Source organism: Oncorhynchus keta, chromosome 27 (genome assembly GCF_023373465.1).
Source record: "Oncorhynchus keta strain PuntledgeMale-10-30-2019 chromosome 27, Oket_V2, whole genome shotgun sequence".
Lineage (NCBI taxonomy): Eukaryota > Metazoa > Chordata > Actinopteri > Salmoniformes > Salmonidae > Oncorhynchus > Oncorhynchus keta.
Genome location: NC_068447.1, coordinates 1,789,776 through 1,810,815, shown reverse-complemented (window position 1 = coordinate 1,810,815; position 21,040 = coordinate 1,789,776). Strand labels below are relative to the sequence as shown.

The window sequence follows — 21,040 nt, the reverse complement described above, 5'->3', positions numbered from 1 at the left end:
GACCTACAGTAGTGAGTCATTTAGCAGACTCTCTGATCCACTACAGTAGTGAGTCATTTAGCAGACTCTCTTATCCAGAATCACTACAGTAGTGAGTCATTTAGCAGACTCTCTGATCCACTACAGTAGTGAGTCATTTAGCAGACTCTCTTATCCAGAATCACTACAGTAGTGAGTCATTTAACTGACTCTCTGATCCAGAGCCACTAACAGTAGTGAGTCATTTAACAGACTCTCTGATCCAGAGCCACTACAGTAGTGAGTCATTTAGTAGACTCTGATCCAGAGTCACTACAGTAGTGAGTCATTTAGCAGACTCTCTGATCCACTACAGTAGTGAGTCATTTAGCAGACTCTCTGATCCAGAGTCACTACAGTAGTGAGTCATTTAACAGACTCTCTGATCCAGAGTCACTACAGTAGTGAGTCATTTAGCAGACTCTCTGATCCAGAGCCACTACAGTAGTGAGTCATTTAACAGACTCTCTGATCCAGAGCCACTACAGTAGTGAGTCATTTAACAGACTCTCTGATCCAGAGCCACTACAGTAGTGAGTCATTTAACAGACTCTCTTATCCAGAGCCACTACAGTAGTGAGTCATTTAACAGACTCTCTGATCCAGAGCCACTACAGTAGTGAGTCATTTAACAGACTCTCTTATCCAGAGTCACTACAGTAGTGAGTCATTTAACAGACTCTCTGATCCAGAGCCACTACAGTAGTGAGTCATTTAACAGACTCTCTTATCCAGAGTCACTACAGTAGTGAATCATTTAACAGACTCTCTGATCCACTACAGTAGTGAGTCATTTAGCAGACTCTCTGATCCACTACAGTAGTGAGTCATTTAACAGACTCTCTTATCCAGAGTCACTACAGTAGTGAGTCATTTAACAGACTCTCTGATCCACTACAGTAGTGAGTCATTTAACAGACTCTCTGATCCAGAGCCACTACAGTAGTGAGTCATTAAGCAGACTCTCTTATCCAGAGTCACTACAGTAGTGAGTCATTTAACAGACTCTCTGATCCACTACAGTAGTGAGTCATTTAACAGACTCTCTGATCCAGAGCCACTACAGTAGTGAGTCATTTAAGAGACTCTCTGATCCAGAGCCACTACAGTAGTGAGTCATTTAGCAGACTCTCTGATCCACTACAGTAGTGAGTCATTTAACAGACTCTCTGATCCAGAGCCACTACAGTAGTGAGTCATTTAGCAGACTCTCTGATCCAGAGCCACTACAGTAGTGAGTCATTTAACAGACTCTCTTATCCAGAGCCACTCAGTAGTGAGTCATTTAGCAGACTCTCTGATCCACTACAGTAGTGAGTCATTTAGCAGACTCTCTGATCCAGAGCCACTACAGTAGTGAGTCATTTAGCAGACTCTCTGATCCACTACAGTAGTGAGTCATTTAGCAGACTCTCTGATCCAGAGTCACTACAGTAGTGAGTCATTTAGCAGACTCTCTGATCCACTACAGTAGTGAGTCATTTAACAGACTCTCTGATCCAGAGCCACTACAGTAGTGAGTCATTTAGCAGACTCTCTGATCCACTACAGTAGTGAGTCATTTAGCAGACTCTCTGATCCAGAGCCACTACAGTAGTGAGTCATTTAGCAGACTCTCTGATCCAGAGCCACTACAGTAGTGAGTCATTTAACAGACTCTCTGATCCAGAGTCACTACAGTAGTGAGTCATTTAACAGACTCTCTGATCCAGAGCCACTACAGTAGTGAGTCATTTAGCAGACTCTCTGATCCAGAGTCACTACAGTAGTGAGTCATTTAACAGACTCTCTGATCCACTACAGTAGTGAGTCATTTAACAGACTCTCTGATCCACTACAGTAGTGAGTCATTTAACAGACTCTCTGATCCACTACAGTAGTGAGTCATTTAGCAGACTCTCTGATCCAGAGTCACTACAGTAGTGAGTCATTTAGCAGACTCTCTGATCCAGAGTCACTACAGTAGTGAGTCATTTAGCAGACTCTCTGATCCAGAGCCACTACAGTAGTGAGTCATTTAGCAGACTCTCTGATCCAGAGTCACTACAGTAGTGAGTCATTTAACAGACTCTCTTATCCAGAGCCACTACAGTAGTGAGTCATTTAACAGACTCTCTGATCCAGAGCCACTACAGTAGTGAGTCATTTAGCAGACTCTCTGATCCAGAGCCACTACAGTAGTGAGTCATTTAGCAGACTCTCTGATCCAGAGCCACTACAGTAGTGAGTCATTTAGCAGACTCTCTGATACAGAGGGACTTACAGTAGCATGTAAAACTGATTAATACCACATATTGTCAAAGTGGAATTATTATATATATTTTTTAATTAATAAAAAATGAAAAGCTGAAATGTCTCGAGTCAATAAGTATTTAAACTCCATTGCTATTAAAAAGCCTAAATACTTTCACGGGTAAAAGTTAACAAATCAAATAATAAATTGCATGTACTCCGTGTTAAATAATAGTGTTTAATATGATTTTAGAATGACTACCTCATCTCTGTACCCCACACATTCATTTATCTGTCCCTCAGTCGAGCAGTGAATTTCAAAACGCAGATTCAACCACAAAGACTAATGGAGGTTTTCAAATTCCTAAAGGGCCCCTATTGGTTGATGGGTCAAAACATCTGATGCTGAATATCCCATTGAGCATTGTGAAGTTATTCATTACACTATGGATGGTGTATCAATACACTACAAAGATACAGGCGTCCTTCCTTAATCAGTTGCCGGAGAGGAAGGAAACCGCTCAAGGATTTCACCATGAGGCCAATGGTGACTTCAAAACAATTACAGAGTGTAATGGCTGTGATAGGACAAAACAACATTGTAGTTACTCCACAAATACCTAATTGACAGAGTGAAAAGGAGGAAGCCTGTCTAAAATAAAAAAAATATTCCTTTTTGCAACGAGGCACTAAAGTAATACTGCAAAAAATGTGTCAAAGCAATGAACTTTTTGTCCTGAATATAAAGTGTTATGTTTGGGGCAACTCCAATACAACACATCACTGAGTACCACTCTTCATATTTTCAAGCATAGTGGTGGCTGCATCATGTTATGGGTATGCTTGTCGTCGTTAAGGACTGGGGAGTTATTCAGGATAAAAAAAAAACGGAATAGAGCTAAGCACGGGCCAAATCCTAGAGGAAAACCTGGTTCAGTCTGCTTTCAACCAAACACTGCGTAATGACCATGATGGGAGACAGAGAGCTGGTGTTTATTTGGAAAGAACCACAGGAGGAGTCAGGTAGCTGGGTTCAGGGGCAGGCAGAACAGGAGGAGACAGGTAGCTGGGTTCAGGGGCAGGAAGAAGGTCATACACAGGAGGAGGCAGGTAGCTGGGTTCAGGGTCAGGCAGAAGGTCATACACAGGAGGAGACAGGTAGCTGGGTCCAGGGGCAGGCAGAAGGTCATACACAGGAGGATGCAGGTAGCTGGGTTCAGGGTCAGGCAGAAGGTCATACACAGGAGGAGGCAGGTAGCTGGGTCCAGGGGCAGGCAGGAGGTCATACACAGGAGGAGGCAGGTAGCTGGGTCCAGGGGCAGGCAGAAGGTCATACACAGGAGGAGGCAGGTAGCTGGGTCCAGGGGCAGGCAGAAGGTCATACACAGGAGGAGGCAGGTAGCTGGGTCCAGGGGCAGACAGAAGGTCACACACAGGAGGAGGCAGGTAGCTGGGTCCAGGGGCAGGCAGAAGGTCATACACAGGAGGAGGCAGGTAGCTGGGTCCAGGGTCAGGCAGAAGGTCATACACAGGAGGAGGCAGGTAGCTGGGTCCAGGGGCAGGCAGAAGGTCATACACAGGAGGAGGCAGGTAGCTGGGTCCAGGGGCAGGCAGAAGGTCATACACAGGAGGAGGCAGGTAGCTGGGTCCAGGGGCAGGCAGAAGGTCATACACAGGAGGAGGCAGGTAGCTGGGTCCAGGGGCAGGCAGAAGGTCATACACAGGAGGAGGCTGGTAGCTGGGTCCAGGGGCAGGCAGAAGGTCATACACAGGAGGAGGCAGGTAGCTGGGTCCAGGGTCAGGCAGAAGGTCATACACAGGAGGAGGCAGGTAGCTGGGTTCAGGGGCAGGCAGAAGGTCATACACAGGAGGAGGCAGGTAGCTGGGTCCAGGGGCAGGAAGAAGGTCATACACAGGGGGTCCAAAAGGGCAACAGTACAGGCAGGGAAAAGGCTTGTAAACGTAGTCCGGGAGATCAGGCAATAGGTTAATAAAAGGAAATCCTAAAGTACAGGCAGGGAAAAGGCTTGTAAACGTAGTCCGGGAGATCAGGCAATAGGTTAATAACAGGAAATCCTAAAGTACAGGCAGGGAAAGGCTTGTAAACGTAGTCCGGGAGATCAGGCAATAGGGTAATAACAGGAAATCCTAAAGTACAGGCAGGGAAAAGGCTAGTAAACGTAGTCCGGGAGATCAGGCAATAGGTTAATAACAGGAAATCCTAAAGTACAGGCAGGGAAAAGGCTTGTAAACGTAGTCCGGGAGATCAGGCAATAGGTTAATAACAGGAAATCCTAAAGTACAGGCAGGGAAAAGGCTTGTAAACGTAGTCCGGGAGATCAGGCAATAGGGTAATAACAGGAAATCCTAAAGTACAGGCAGGGAAAAGGCTAGTAAACGTAGTCCGGGAGATCAGGCAATAGGTTAATAACAGGAAATCCTAAAGTACAGGCAGGGAAAAGGCTTGTAAACGTAGTCCGGGAGATCAGGCAATAGGTTAATAACAGGAAATCCTAAAGTACAGGCAGGTAAAGGCTTGTAAACGTAGTCCGGGAGATCAGGCAATAGGTTAATAACAGGAAATCCTAAAGTACAGGCAGGTAAAGGCTTGTAAACGTAGTCCGGGAGATCAGGCAATAGGTTAATAACAGGAAATCCTAAAGTACAGGCAGGGAATAGTCAAAAGGCGTCGTTAGTTAGTTAGTGAGGCCAAAACTATCAAACAGAGAAGGATTAAATCACGGTGTCACAAAACACAATGACGGGCTGCAAAGAACTGAACTAAATAGTCGGTGATAATGACATACAGGTGATTAGAATTCAGGTGATTAGAATCTGGAGAGTGAGCTGCGTTCAGGGGATCAACGTGTTTAAGAGTGAGAGCTGGAAGCAGACGTTACACACTGGGAGACAGATTCACCTTTCAACAGGACGATAACCTAAAACACAAGGCCTAATCTACACCGCAGTAGCTCACCAAGAAGACAGTGAATGTTCCTTAGTGGCCGAGTTACAGTTTGGACTTCTAAATCTACATGAAAATCTCTGGCAAGATCTGTAAATGGTCAACAACCAATTTGACAGAGTTTGTAGAATTGTAAAAGGAAAGATGGACAAATGTTGTACAATCCAGGTGTGTAAAGCTCTTAGAGACTTACCAATAAAGACTCATGGCTGTAAGGTGATTCTAACATGTATTGACTCAGGGGTTTGAATACTTATGTAAATAAGTAAAATTCTCTAAAACGATGTTTAAGGCCTTTAATTGTCCCCAGCACAAGGTGCACCTGTGTAATGATCATACTGGTTAATCAACTTCTTGATATGCAGTGGTGTAAAGTACTTAAGTAGTTTTAGTTTTTTTTGTTCAATCATTTTTACTTAAGTAGTTTTTGGGGTTATCTGTACTTTACTATTTCTATTTTTGACAACTTTTACTTCTCTTCATTCTTAAATGAAAATGATGTACTTTTTACTCCATAAATTTTCCCTGGCACCCAAAAGTATTTTGCTACATTTTGAATGCTGGACAGGACAGGAACATGGTTGAATTCACACAGTCAATAGAACATTCTTGGTCACCCCTACTACATATTATCTGGTAGACTCACAAAACACAAATGCTTAATTTCTAAATTATGTCTGAGTGTTGGAGTGTGCCCCTAGTAAATAAAAATAAAAGATTGTGCCGTCTGGTTTGTTTACTATAAGACATTTTAAATTAGTTATACTTGTACTTTTACTTTTGATACTTAAGTACATTTTAACAATTACATTTACTTTTAGTGTTAAAAGTATGTTAAAAACCTAATTATTTTAGTTTGGGTGATTTTCACTTTTACTTGAGTCATTTTCTATTAAGGTGTCTTTAAGTGTGACAATTGGGTACTTTTTCCAATTTCTCCACCACTGTTGATATGCCACACCAGTCAGGTGGATGAATTATCTTCGCAAAGGAGAAATGCTAACTAACAGGGATGAAAACATCGAGAGAAATTGGCTTTTTTCTGGCATCTTTTATTTCAGTTAATGAAACATGGGACCAACATTTTACATGTTGCGTTTATATTTTGGTTCAGTGTATATAACACACACTTTCGGTGTCATAACCTTAATATCACAAACAGAACTGGAATAAAAACTGCTTCATGTCATTTTTGGGGGAATAGTTTTCCCCATTGCCCCTGACAGTAGGGCCAGCTCCCCTCCTTCTCCTGACAGTAGGACCAGCTCCCCTCCTTCTCCTGACAGTAGGACCAGCTCCCCTCCTTCTCCTGACAGTAGGACCAGCTCCCCTCCTTCTCCTGACAGTAGGGCCAGCTCCCCTCCTTCTCCTGACAGTAGGACCAGCTCCCCTCCTTCTCCTGACAGTAGGACCAGCTCCCCTCCTTCTCCTGACAGTAGGACCAGCCCCCTCCTTCTCCTGACAGTAGGACCAGCCCCCTCCTTCTCCTGACAGTAGGACCAGCTCCCCTCCTTCTCCTGACAGTAGGACCAGCTCCCCTCCTTCTCCTGACAGTAGGACCAGCTCCCCTCCTTCTCCTGACAGTAGGACCAGCCCCCTCCTTCTCCTGACAGTAGGACCAGCTCCCCTCCTTCTCCTGACAGTAGGGACCAGCTCCCTCCTTCTCCTGACAGTAGGACCAGCTCCCCTCCTTCTCCTGACAGTAGGACCAGCTCCCCTCCTTCTCCTGACAGTAGGACCAGCTCCCCTCCTTCTCCTGACAGTAGGACCAGCTCCCTCCTTCTCCTGACAGTAGGACCAGCTCCCCTCCTTCTCCTGACAGTAGGACCAGCTCCCTCCTTCTCCTGACAGTAGGACCAGCTCCCCTCCTTCTCCTGACAGTAGGACCAGCTCCCCTCCTTCTCCTGACAGTAGGACCAGCTAGGACCAGCCCTCCTTCTCCTGACAGTAGGACCAGCTCCCCTCCTTCTCCTGACAGTAGGGCCTCCCCTCCTTCTCCCCCCTTCCTTCTCCTGACAGTAGGACCAGCTCCCCTCCTTCTCCTGACAGTAGGACCAGCTCCCCTCCTTCTCCTGACAGTAGGACCAGCTCCCCTCCTTCTCCTGACAGTAGACCAGCTCCCCTCCTTCTCCTGACAGTAGGGCCAGCTCCCCTCCTTCTCCTGACAGTAGGGCCAGCTCCCCTCCTTCTCCTGACAGTAGGACCAGCTCCCCTCCTTCTCCTGACAGTAGGACCAGCTCCCCTCCTTCTCCTGACAGTAGGACCAGCTCCCCTCCTTCTCCTGACAGTAGGGCCAGCTCCCCTCCTTCTCCTGACAGTAGGACCAGCTCCCTCCTTCTCCTGACAGTAGGACCAGCTCCCCTCCTTCTCCTGACAGTAGGACCAGCTCCCCTCCTTCTCCTGACAGTAGGACCAGCTCCCCTCCTTCTCCTGACAGTAGGACCAGCTCCCTCCTTCTCCTGACAGTAGGGCCAGCTCCCCTCCTTCTCCTGACAGTGACAGTAGGACCAGCTCCCCTCCTTCTCCTGACAGTAGGACCAGCTCCCTCCTTCTCCTGACAGTAGGACCAGCTCCCCTCCTTCTCCTGACAGTAGGACCAGCTCCCCTCCTTCTCCTGACAGTAGGACCAGCTCCCCTCCTTCTCCTGACAGTAGGACCAGCTCCCCTCCTTCTCCTGACAGTAGGGCCAGCTCCCCTCCTTCTCCTGACAGTAGGGCCAGCTCCCCTCCTTCTCCTGACAGTAGGACCAGCTCCCCTCCTTCTCCTGACAGTAGGACCAGCTCCCCTCCTTCTCCTGACAGTAGGACCAGCTCCCCTCCTTCTCCTGACAGTAGGGCCAGCTCCCCTCCTTCTCCTGACAGTAGGGCCAGCTCCCCTCCTTCTCCTGACAGTAGGACCAGCTCCCCTCCTTCTCCTGACAGTAGGGCCAGCTCCCCTCCTTCTCCTGACAGTAGGGCCAGCTCCCCTCCTTCTCCTGACAGTAGGGCCAGCTCCCCTCCTTCTCCTGACAGTAGGACCAGCTCCCCTCCTTCTCCTGACAGTAGGGCCAGCTCCCCTCCTTCTCCTGACAGTAGGACCAGCTCCCCTCCTTCTCCTGACAGTAGGACCAGCTCCCCTCCTTCTCCTGACAGTAGGGCCAGCTCCCCTCCTTCTCCTGACAGTAGGACCAGCTCCCCTCCTTCTCCTGACAGTAGGACCAGCTCCCCTCCTTCTCCTGACAGTAGGACCAGCTCCCCTCCTTCTCCTGACAGTAGGACCAGCTCCCCTCCTTCTCCTGACAGTAGGACCAGCTCCCCTCCTTCTCCTGACAGTAGGGCCAGCTCCCCTCCTTCTCCTGACAGTAGGACCAGCTCCCCTCCTTCTCCTGACAGTAGGACCAGCTCCCCTCCTTCTCCTGACAGTAGGGCCAGCTCCCCTCCTTCTCCTGACAGTAGGGCCAGCTCCCCTCCTTCTCCTGACAGTAGGGCCAGCTCCCCTCCTTCTCCTGACAGTAGGACCAGCTCCCCTCCTTCTCCTGACAGTAGGACCAGCTCCCCTCCCTCCAGTAGGACCAGCTCCCCTCCTCCTGACAGTAGGGCCAGCTCCCCTCCTTCTCCTGACAGTAGGGCCAGCTCCCCTCCTTCTCCTGACAGTAGGGCCAGCTCCCTCCTTCTCCTGACAGTAGGGCCAGCTCCCCTCCTTCTCCTGACAGTAGGGCCAGCTCCCCTCCTTCTCCTAGGACCAGCTCCCCTCCTTCTCCTGACAGTAGGGCCAGCTCCCCTCCTTCTCCTGACAGTAGGACCAGCTCCCCTCCTTCTCCTGACAGTAGGACCAGCTCCCTCCTTCTCCTGACAGTAGGACCAGCTCTCCCTCCTTCTCCTGACAGTAGGACCAGCTCCCCTCCTTCTCCTGACAGTAGGGCCAGCCCCTCCTTCTCCTGACAGTAGGACCCTCCTTCTCCTGACAGTAGGACCAGCTCCCCTCCTTCTCCTGACAGTAGGCCAGCTCCCCTCCTTCTCCTGACAGTAGGGCCAGCTCCCCTCCTTCTCCTGACAGTAGGGCCAGCTCCCCTCCTTCTCCTGACAGTAGGCCAGCTCCCTCCTTCTCCTGACAGTAGGGCCAGCTCCCCTCCTTCTCCTGACAGTAGGGCCAGCTCCCTCCTTCTCCTGACAGTAGGACCAGCTCCCCTCCTTCTCCTGACAGTAGGACCAGCTCCCCTCCTTCTCCTGACAGTAGGGCCAGCTCCCTCCTTCTCCTGACAGTAGGGCCAGCTCCCCTCCTTCTCCTGACAGTAGGGCCAGCTCCCCTCCTTCTCCTGACAGTAGGGCCAGCTCCCCTCCTTCTCCTGACAGTAGGACCAGCTCCCCTCCTTCCCTGACAGTAGGACCAGCTCCCCTCCTTCTCCTGACAGTAGGGCCAGCTCCCCTCCTTCTCCTGACAGTAGGGCCAGGACCAGCTCCCCTCCTTCTCCTGACAGTAGGGCCAGCTCCCCTCCTTCTCCTGACAGTAGGGCCAGCTCCCCTCCTTCTCCTGACAGTAGGACCAGCTCCCCTCCTTCTCCTGACTGTAGGACCAGCTCCCTCCTTCTCCTGACTGTAGGGCCAGCTCCCCTCCTTCTCCTGACTGTCCCAGCTCCCCTCCTTCTCCTGACAGTAGGACCAGCTCCCCTCCTTCTCCTGACAGTAGGACCAGCTCCCTCCTTCTCCCTCCTTCCTTCTCCTGACAGTAGGACCAGCTCCCCTCCTTCTCCTGACAGTTAAGGCTCCCCTCCTTCTCCTGACAGTAGGACCAGCTCCCTCCTTCTCCTGACAGTAGGACCAGCTCCCCTCCTTCTCCTGACAGTAGGACCAGCTCCCCTCCTTCTCCTGACAGTAGGGCCAGCTCCCCTCCTTCTCCTGACAGTAGGGCCAGCTCCCCTCCTTCTCCTGACAGTAGGGTACGGCTCCCTTCCTTCTCCCTACAGTAGGGTAAGGCTCCCCTCCTTCTCCTGACAGTAGGACCAGCTCCCCTCCTTCTCCTGACAGTAGGACCAGCTCCCCCCCTTCTCCTGACAGTAGGGCCAGCTCCCCTCCTTCTCCTGACAGTAGGGCCAGCTCCCCTCCTTCTCCTGACAGTAGGGCCAGCTCCCCTCCTTCTCCTGACAGTAGGACCAGCTCCCCTCCTTCTCCTGACAGTAAGGCCAGCTCCTCCTTCTCCTGACAGTTCCCCTCCTTCTCCTGACAGTAGGACCAGCTCCCCTCCTTCTCCTGACAGTAGGGCCAGCTCCCCTCCTTCTCCTGACAGTAGGACCAGCTCCCCTCCTTCTCCTGACAGTAGGACCAGCTCCCCTCCTTCCCCTGACAGTAGGACCAGCTCCCCTCCTTCTCCTGACAGTAGGACCAGCTCCCCTCCTTCTCCTGACAGTAGGACCAGCTCCCCTCCTTCTCCTGACAAGGACCAGCTCCCCTCCTTCTCCTGACAGTAGGGCCAGCTCCCCTCCTTCTCCTGACAGTAGGACCAGCTCCCTCCTTCTCCTGACAGTACCAGCTCCCCTCCTTCTCCTGACAGTAGGGCCAGCTTGGTTCTCCTGACAGTAGGGCCAGCTCCCCTCCTTCTCCTGACAGTCCCAGCTCCCCTCCTTCTCCTGACAGTAGGACCAGCTCCCCTCCTTCTCCTGACATCCCAGCTCCCCTGGTTATCCTAACAGTAGGACCAGCTCCCCTCCTTCTCCTGACATCCCAGCTTGGTTATGTAACATGGACCAGCTCCCCTCCTTCTCCTGACAGTAGGGCCAGCTCCCCATTAAGGACCAGCTCCCCTCCTGGTTATGTAACCAGCTCCCCTCCTTCCCCTGACAGTAGGACCAGCTCCCCTCCTCCTGACAGTAGGACCAGCTCCCCTCCTTCTCCCTACAGTAGGGTAAGGCTCCCCTCCTTCTCCTGATCCCATTGGTTATGTAACATGGACAAGCTACCAGCTGATCCCATTGGTTATGTAACATGGACAAGCTACCAGCTGATCCCATTGGTTATGTAACATGGACAAGCTACCAGCTGATCCCATTGGTTATGTAACATGGAGAAGCTCCAGCTGATCCCATTGGTTATGTAACATGGACAAGATCCAGCTGATCCCATTGGTTATGTAACATGGACCAGCTGATCCCATTGGTTATGTAACATGGAGAAGCTCCAGCTGATCCCATTGGTTATGTAACATGGACAAGATCCAGCTGATCCCATTGGTTATGTAACATGGACCAGCTGATCCCATTGGTTATGTAACATGGACCAGCTGATCCCATTGGTTATGTAACATGGACCAGCTGATCCCATTGGTTAGCCAAGCACACTTGGCTCTTATAACGATGTTTAGTAGTGATGGGGGAAATAAACCGATACCGTTTAAATATTGGGGTATTACTTTTGACGGTATATCTTATAATTTCAGCAATATTATGTCGCAATATTATGTTTGTGCTAGTTGGCTGTACTTGCACCAAAACTCCAGTAGTTTTACTTCATAGCTTGTTCTCCATGTTTTATATATATATATATTGCGATTCGAAACTAAGAAAACAAGTTTTGATCATTCATGGAAATTAAAAGTGCTGAAAATAAATTGACTCCCTAAATAAACAAATTGACTCCCTAAATATACAATTAACCAAATTGACTCCCTAAATATACAAATTGACTCCCTAAATATATATATATATATATGTGTATATGTGTGTGTTCCTCAGCAGGTGTGTCCTTCAGCAGGTGTGTCCTTCAGCAGGTATGTGCTTCAGCAGGTATGTGCTTCAGCAGGTGTGTTCCTCAGCAGGTGTGTTCCTCAGCAGGTGTGTTCTTCAGCAGGTGTGTTCCTCAGCAGGTGTGTTCTTCAGCAGGTGTGTTCCTCAGCAGGTGTGTTCCTCAGCGGGTGTGTTCCTCAGCAGGTGTGTTCTTCAGCAGGTGTGTTCCTCAGCAGGTGTGTTCCTCAGCAGGTGTGTTCCTCAGCAGGTGTGTTCCTCAGCAGGTGTGTTCCTCAGCAGGTGTGTTCCTCAGCAGGTGTGTTCCTCAGCAGGTGTGTTCCTCAGCAGGTGTGTTCTTCAACTTACAGCTTGGTAAGTTGGTGGTTGAAGATATCCCTCTAGTGGTGTGGGGGCTGTGCTTTGGCAAAGTGGGTGGGGTTATATCCTTCCTGTTTGGCCCTGTCCGGGGGTGTCCTCGGATGGGGCCACAGTGTCTCCTGACCCCTCCTGTCTCAGCCTCCAGTATTTATGCTGCAGTAGTTTATGTGTCGGGGGGCTAGGGTCAGTTTGTTATATCTGGAGTACTTCTCCTGTCCTATTCGGTGTCCTGTGTGAATCTAAGTGTGCGTTCTCTAATTCTCTCCTTCTCTCTTTCTTTCTTTCTCTCTCTCGGAGGACCTGAGCCCTAGGACCATGCCCCAGGACTACCTGACATGATGACTCCTTGCTGTCCCCAGTCCACCTGGCCATGCTGCTGCTCCAGTTTCAACTGGCCTGGGCCCTAGGACCATGTCCCAGGACTACCTGACATGATGACTCCTTGCTGTCCCCAGTCCACCTGGCCATGCTGCTGCTCCAGTTTCAACTGTTCTGCCTTACTATTATTCAACCATGCTGGTCATTTATGAACATTTGAACATCTTGGCCACGTTCTGTTATAATCTCCACCCGGCACAGCCAGAAGAGGACTGGCCACCCCACATATGCCCTCTCTAATTCTCTCTTTCTTTCTCTCTCTCGGAGGACCTGAGCCCTAGGACCGTGCCCCAGGACTACCTGACATGATGGCTCCTTGCTGTCCCCAGTCCACCTGACTGTGCTGCTGCTCCAGTTTCAACTGTTCTGCCTTATTATTATTCGACCATGCTGGTCTTTTATGAACATTTGAACATCTTGGTCATGTTCTGTTATAATCTCTACCCGGCACAGCCAGAAGAGGACTGGCCACCCCACATAGCCCGGTTCCTCTCTAGGTTTCTTCCTAGGTTTTGGCCTTTCTAGGGAGTTTTTCCTAGCCACCGTGCTTTTACACCTGCATTGTTTGCTGTTTGGGGTTTTAGGCTGGGTTTCTGTACAGCACTTTGAGATATCAGCTGATGTACGAAGGGCTATATAAATAAATTTGATTTGATTTGATTCAGCAGGTGTGTGCTTCAACAGGTGTGTTCTTCAGCAGGTGTGTTCCTCAGCAGGTGTGTTCCTCAGCAGGTGTGTTCCTCAGCAGGTGTGTTCCTCAGCAGGTGTGTTCCTCAGCAGGTGTGTTCCTCAGCAGGTGTGTTCTTCAGCAGGTGTGTTCCTCAGCAGGTGTGTTCTTCAGCAGGTGTGTTCCTCAGCAGGTGTGTTCCTCAGCAGGTGTGTTCTTCAGCAGGTGTGTCCTTCAGCAGGTGTGTCCTTCAGCAGGTGTGTTCTTCAGCAGGTGTGTTCTTCAGCAGGTGTGTTCTTCAGCAGGTGTGTTCTTCAGCAGGTGTGTTCTTCAGCAGGTGTGTTCCTCAGCAGGTGTGTTCTTCAGCAGGTGTGTTCCTCAGCAGGTGTGTTCTTCAGTGTTCTTCAGCAGGTGTGTGTTCCTCAGCAGGTGTGTTCTTCAGCAGGTGTGTTCCTCAGCAGGTGTGTTCTTCAGCAGGTGTGTTCTTCAGCAGGTGTGTTCTTCAGCAGGTCTGTTCTTCAGCAGGTCTGTTCTTCAGCAGGTCTGTTCTTCAGCAGGTGTGTTCTTCAGCAGGTGTGTTCTTCAGCAGGTGTGTTCTTCAGCAGGTGTGTTCTTCAGCAGGTGTGTTCTTCAGCAGGTGTGTTCTTCAGCAGGTGTGTTCTTCAGCAGGTGTGTTCCTCAGCAGGTGTGTTCTTCAGCAGGTGTGTTCTTCAGCAGGTGTGTTCCTCAGCAGGTGTGTTCTTCAGCAGGTGTGTTCCTCAGCAGGTGTGTTCTTCAGCAGGTGTGTTCCTCAGCAGGTGTGTTCCTCAGCAGGTGTGTTCCTCAGCAGGTGTGTCCTTCAGCAGGTGTGTTCTTCAGCAGGTGTGTTCTTCAGCAGGTGTGTTCTTCAGCAGGTGTGTTCCTCAGCAGGTGTGTTCTTCAGCAGGTGTGTTCTTCAGCAGGTGTGTTCCTCAGCAGGTGTGTTCCTCAGCAGGTGTGTTCCTCAGCAGGTGTGTTCTTCAGCAGGTGTGTTCTTCAGCAGGTGTGTTCTTCAGCAGGTGTGTTCCTCAGCAGGTGTGTTCTTCAGCAGGTGTGTTCCTCAGCAGGTGTGTTCTTCAGCAGGTGTGTTCCTCAGCAGGTGTGTTCCTCAGCAGGTGTGTTCTTCAGCAGGTGTGTTCTTCAGCAGGTGTGTTCTTCAGCAGGTGTGTTCTTCAGCAGGTGTGTTTATAACGCAGCTATTTTTTTTACACGCTGTATTTGGACAGGTTATTCTCCTTATCAACAAGGTGAACATAAAAATGCTGAGAATGTTCAATAGTATTGCAGGTTTGTTTTGTACAGCGCTGCTCAGGCAAAAGGACTTCAATTGAATGTAGCCATTTGATTTTACATTTTATGACCCCTTTGAAGCATAAAAATGTGTAAAAAAAAAAAAGTATTTTATGAAAATTATTTTTGGCCTTACAGATTCACTAAATGGAACAACAAACAGTCCATTAGCCAAACACATTGTAGTGGCTCTGGATAAGAGTCTGTTAACCTCTAGTGTCGAGCAATCCCGTATCCGGGAGCGTAATTGTAGCCTCAAGCTCATTACCATAACGCAACCTTAACTATTCATGAAAATCGCAAATTAAATTAAATAAATATATTGGCTCACAAGCTTAGCCTTTTGTTAACAACACTGTCATCTCAGATTTTCAAAATATGCTTTTCAACCATAGCTACACGAACATTTGTGTAAGAGTATCGATAGCTAGCATAGCATTAAGCCTAGCATTCAGCAGGCAACATTTTCACAAAAACAAGAAAAGCATTCAAATAAAATCATTTACCTTTGAAGAACTTCGGATGTTTTCAATGAGGAGACTCTCAGTTAGATAGCAAATGTTCAGTTTTTCCAAAAAGATTACTTGTGTAGGAGAAATCGCTCCGTTTTGTTCATCACGTTTGGAAAAACGAGAAAGAAAATAATCTGAAAATGCAGTCTCTACAACGCCAAACTTTTTACCAAATTAACTCCTTAATATCGACAGAAACATGGCAAACGTTGTTTAGAATCAATCCTCAGGGTGTTTTTCACATATCTATTCGATGATAAATCATTCGTGGCAGCTGTGTTTCTCCTCGAAGCAAACGAAAATTACACGCAGCTGGAGATTACGCAATAATTGCAACGGAGGACACCAAGCGGCCACCTGGTAGATGTAGTCTCTTTAAGGTCAATCTTCCAATGATTTGCCTCCAAATACGTCATAATGCTGTCGACAGCTTGGGGAAACGACAGAAAGTCTAAGCTCATTCGTGACCCACACACAGCCATATAAGGAGACATTGGAACACAGTGCCTCAAAATCTGGGACACTTCCTGTATGAAATTTCATCTTGGTTTCGCCTGTTGCATCAGTTCTGTGGCACTCACAGACAATATCTTTGCAGTTTTGGAAACGTCAGAGTGTTTTCTTTCCAAAGCTGTCAATTATATGCATAGTCGAGCATCTTTTCATGACGAAATATCTTGTTTAAAACGGGAACGTTTTTTTATCCATAAATTAAAAGAGCGCCCCCTATATCCAAGAAGTTAAATGACTCACTACTGTATGGGCTCTGGATCAGAGAGTCTGCTAAATGACTCACTACTGTATGGCTCTCTGGATAAGAGAGTCTGCTAAATGACTCACTACTGTAAGTCTCTCTGGATAAGAGAGTCTGTTAAATGACTCACTACTGTAGTGGCTCTGGATCAGAGAGTCTGCTAAATGACTCACTACTGTAGTGGCTATAGATCAGAGAGTCTGTTAAATGACTCACTACTGTAGTGGCTCTGGATCAGAGAGTCTGTTAAATGACTCACTACTGTAAGTCTCTCTGGATAAGAGAGTCTGTTAAATTAGTAAAATGTCAATGTCTTTGTTAATGCAGTAACATTGCCTTGAAAATGAACCCTAACTATTCCTCCATACTGATCCCTCGTGGCTCTAGAGTAGAGTGGAGACAGACAGTAGAGTGGAGACAGACAGTAGAGTGGAGACAGACAGTAGAGTGGAGACAGACAGTAGAGTAATAATAATAATAATAATAATATATGCCATTTAGCAGACGCTTTTATCCAAAGCGACTTACAGTCATGTGTGCATACATTCTACGTATGGGTGGTCCCGGGAATCGAACCCACTACCCTGGCGTTACAAGCGCCATGCTCTACCAACTGAGCTACAGAAGGACCAGCAGGTCCAGAGTAGAGACAGACAGTAGAGTGGAGACAGACAGTAGAGTGGAGACAGACAGTCACTTTCTAAACTGATTAATATCAACATGTTATTACAGAAGAGTGGAGACAGACAGTAGAGTGGAGACAGACAGTAGAGTGGAGACAGACAGTAGAGTGGAGACAGACAGTAGAGTAGAGACAGACAGTAGAGTAGAGACAGACAGTAGAGTAGAGACAGACAGTAGAGTGGAGACAGACAGTAGAGTGGAGACAGACAGTCACTTTCTAAACTGATTAATATCAACATGTTATTACAGAAGAGTGGAGACAGACAGTAGAGTGGAGACAGACAGTAGAGTGGAGACAGACAGTAGAGTGGAGACAGACAGTCACTATCTAAACTGATTAATATCAACATGTTATTACAGTAGAGTGGAGACAGACAGTAGAGTGGAGACAGACAGTAGAGTGGAGACAGACAGTCACTATCTAAACTGATTAATATCAACATGTTATTACAGTAGAGTGGAGACAGACAGTAGAGTGGAGACAGACAGTAGAGTGGAGACAGACAGTCACTATCTAAACTGATTAATATCAACATGTTATTACAGTAGAGTGGAGACAGACAGTAGAGTGGAGACAGACAGTAGAGTGGAGACAGACAGTAGAGTGGAGACAGACAGTCACTATCTAAACTGATTAATATCAACATGTTATTACAGTAGAGTGGAGACAGACAGTAGAGTGGAGACAGACAGTAGAGTGGAGACAGACAGTAGAGTGGAGACAGACAGTAGAGTGGAGACAGACAGTCACTATCTAAACTGATTAATATCCGTAGAGGATAGAGAGTTTCCATACTACCTGTTGTGAATGTAATATGACAAAATGATGAAACTGTTTTTGTTAAGAGAGGGATGTGATTTGAGAAACTCTAAGAGATAATTGTTTTACATAACTTTGTACAAGTGACAAGTCACGCCCCTCGGTGAGGTCAGAGAGCGTGTCAGCCTGACGGAACCACCCCTTTCTTGCAAACTCTATAAATTATGGGTAAGAAATTAACATACGAGACCCCAGAGCTGCATGTTTAAGAGCTGCGTCGATAAAAATCACCCCACTGGGTACTGGCTAGTCGCTGGCCCTATCATCAAAGAAGCTTGGGCCAGCGAGGAGCCACAAGAATCAATGGTAAGCCCTCCTGGTGCACCATCTCCTCTCAATGTGGGCTGAATCAGAACTACTGACGGTGAGGTGAACCAGTGTGTCCATTCCGAACGAGGGGCACTCGGGCTCCCGCATCTTGAAAACTAGATGGTAGACTGTTGATCCAGGGTGACAACTGGTCGGAGCAGACAGCTCCCGTGAAATGCCATCTGAAGAGACGCTACGTTGTGATTGGTTCTTCTTCCATTTCTACCGTGTGTCCGGACATGGAGAAGGAACAATCGTACTCACATGCGGGAAACAACACTTTTTAATCAGAAAAGTCATTTCCAGCACCACCCCAACATCAACATGTGAAAATGGCACTTTCATAGATTTTGGGGGAATTTTTTTTAGAGGAAGATAAGTGTTTCCTATGACATCCTCAATGTGTATCGTAATTTTAACCAATTACAAATAGGCAATTATTATACAATACAAGTAATTGGTTGATGATGTCATGTTCCTCTTTATGTTTTACTACGAAAAGATTGGGGTGGAAATGATGACGTCCTTTCTCTTTAACACCGTGAACACCGGAACTCGGTTGAAAGAATTGTGTTTAGGTGCAGGTTGTATGTATGGTATGGTATGTAGGTTTGCCTAAAGCCCGGCCCACTCTGGGAACCAGGGCTCAGTGATCAGTGATGTGCCACCTGAGGGTAATGTTATCACAACGAGCCTCACTCGGTTTAGGTGCTAAGATGTGTTCCTAACCGGCTGGCACCCAGTGCTGTACCACACGCATAAAAAAATAGACCCAGGGGGAAAAAAACATTATCATGGAGGTTGCCCTACCGACCAGTCATAGGTACTGGCGACAAAGCGCCTTGTAACCTACCTGGGAATGGGAGAGACAGACAGCAGAGTAGAGACAGACAGTAGAGTAGAGACAGACAGCAGAGTGGAGACAGACAGTAGAGTAGAGACAGACAGCAGAGTGGAGACAGACAGTAGAGTAGAGACAGACAGTAGAGTAGAGACAGACAGTAGAGTGGAGACAGACAGTAGAGTAGGGACAGACAGTAGAGTGGAGACAGACAGTAGAGTAGAGACAGACAGTAGAGTGGAGACAGACAGTAGAGTAGAGACAGACAGTAGAGTGGAGACAGACAGTAGTGTAGAGACAGACAGTAGAGTGGAGACAGACAGTAGTACTGGCGACAAAGCGCCTTGTAACCTACCTGGGAATGGGACAGACAGCTCTGAATGTTTGGTTTGTTATACGTTGTGTGTAATGTCCATTTTTAAGGTTTACTTCGCTACTTGAGACATCACTCTCCCCTCTCCCACGAGACACTTGTGTTCAGTCTGACAACAATACTGTCCTCACTTTGCTTCTTAACATAAATCCACTAGCGTTCTATAGTGACTTTATTAGTTTTGTTTTTTCAGCATCAGCTAGTTTTGTCTTTTCTTAGTAGGTTGGGCCTCAATCCTATTAGTTGCTAATACTTACATCTGCATGTTTTGTGCAACAGTATCTCATAAATAAAACAGGAATATGCGAAGCAAGATATTGTTACCTACATGAAGTAGCTAAAAGAAAACTTTCAATGTAGCCAAAGATTACAGGGCCCCCTAGTAAACACTTATCAACACTTTGCTTCCAACCCTGTCACAATAACTCCTCCCCGGCATTTTCATTTGTTGTCATGTCAAACAACACTGTATTCAAAGTGCCCACTATTATAGTCTAACTATAGAATTAGAATAGTCATTATATTTCCTTGTTTCCAACAGTTCAAAGTGTTTTTCTCTAAATCACAATTTACACGTCTCCCACTAGGTAGCGAAGGGAACTCCGATAGGAGGGGCAAAAAAACAAATACAAATACTTTGACACGTTTAGTTCCCTTTTGACCCACATTCAGAAGTGTGACACAAGCATGAAGCTCCCTGGGGGATTCATGCAGGAACCAATGGGGTACTTGGGGGGGTTCATGCAGGAGCCAATGGGATGCTAGAAAGAGGGTGTTACTGCAAAATGCCCACATGCAGGAAGGCCCCGAATAGTGGGCTTGCAGTTGACAACAATTGGATTATTATGGGTAAGGATGAGATCATTTTTATTTGTCAAACTGTAGACAAGCATCGATCATTATATCACCAGAATTACACCCTTGATGTTTATTGCAAAGGAGCATAAAGATCACCATGCACTTTCAGTACCATGTGAAGTTCATCCTAACTTAATTCATCTGCAGCCTAATAAACTGCATGGTTTCTCCGGTCATAGTGGGAGGACCACACATCATATTATCGCATGACTCCCAAGTTTACTTCCATATGATGGTTGTTATATCAATATTTGCGCATTAAGGCGTTTCCACCGCCATTTCTCGCATAAAATAAGTGTACAGACACAAATTATCTGTTCGCATTTACAAAATTGTACCGAAACTTCCTGTTTCTATCACAGCTGTCATTATCTTTTTTATGTGGCATGACTTTACTCGCATAAAATGGAAACGTGGATAGGGACAGACACTTTGTCACCGCATAAATTTGACTACGCACACACAAGCGCGCATCTGTGCTAGCCAAATGGGAAATGTCCCCTTGCTTAAATTTATCTCTCTCTCCCTTTTCTCCACTAGAATGCATCACTGAGAAACGATTGAAACTGGATAAAAACAAACAGATAAACACGTCAACTGGACTTACCTGCTGTTCGGTGTAGGTAGAGTCGATATAGCTGCTTCCCGCAGTGCACTGTCTAAAATCCAAACTTTAACCGGAACACAAACCTCAGAAGTAGCCTGTTTGGTGTTTTCGGTCTAGTAGTTATTTTCAAAAACAAAATCGTTTCGGAGCATCTTCTCTCACGACTCGGTAAAAGAACAAACAGCAGCTCGCCATAGCTCAGACACGACTGATGCCGTCTGTCTCTCTGTGGGAATCGGTTCGCGTATTTCAGCGCGCTGTAACTGCCCCCTCCCTCCCACTCTCACTATCTCTCCCCATGAGAAATAAATAATCTGTATTTTCATCTCTCTCGCTCTCCCTCTCTCCTCCCTCTCTATCTCTCTCTCTCTCTCTACCCCCCTCTCCCTCTCTCCGAGTAAATCTGGTGTCTTACTGCTCATTGCTCTCCTTTAACTTTTAATGATTTGGGGGGTTGGTTCTCCTGGTAAAGTCGATAGGTCTATGCAGAAGGTTAGGTATTGAGTGAGTTAGGGGGGACATTTTTTTTGAGTAGGCATGTTTGTCTGCATGTTTGTCTGCATGTTTGTCTGCATGTTTGTCTGCCTGCCGTTTTTTTCTCTCAATTGAGTCTCTCCCTCTTCTTTCCTTTGCTGTTGATTG

At 47.6% G+C, this 21,040-nt stretch overlaps 1 pseudogene; it reads right to left on the bottom strand.

Annotated features, from left to right (window-relative positions):
* LOC127912600 (caM kinase-like vesicle-associated protein) overlaps nt 1–20,647 on the bottom strand; it is a 141,965-nt pseudogene extending 121,318 nt beyond the window's left edge.
* Between the last annotated feature and the right edge of the window lie 393 nt (nt 20,648–21,040).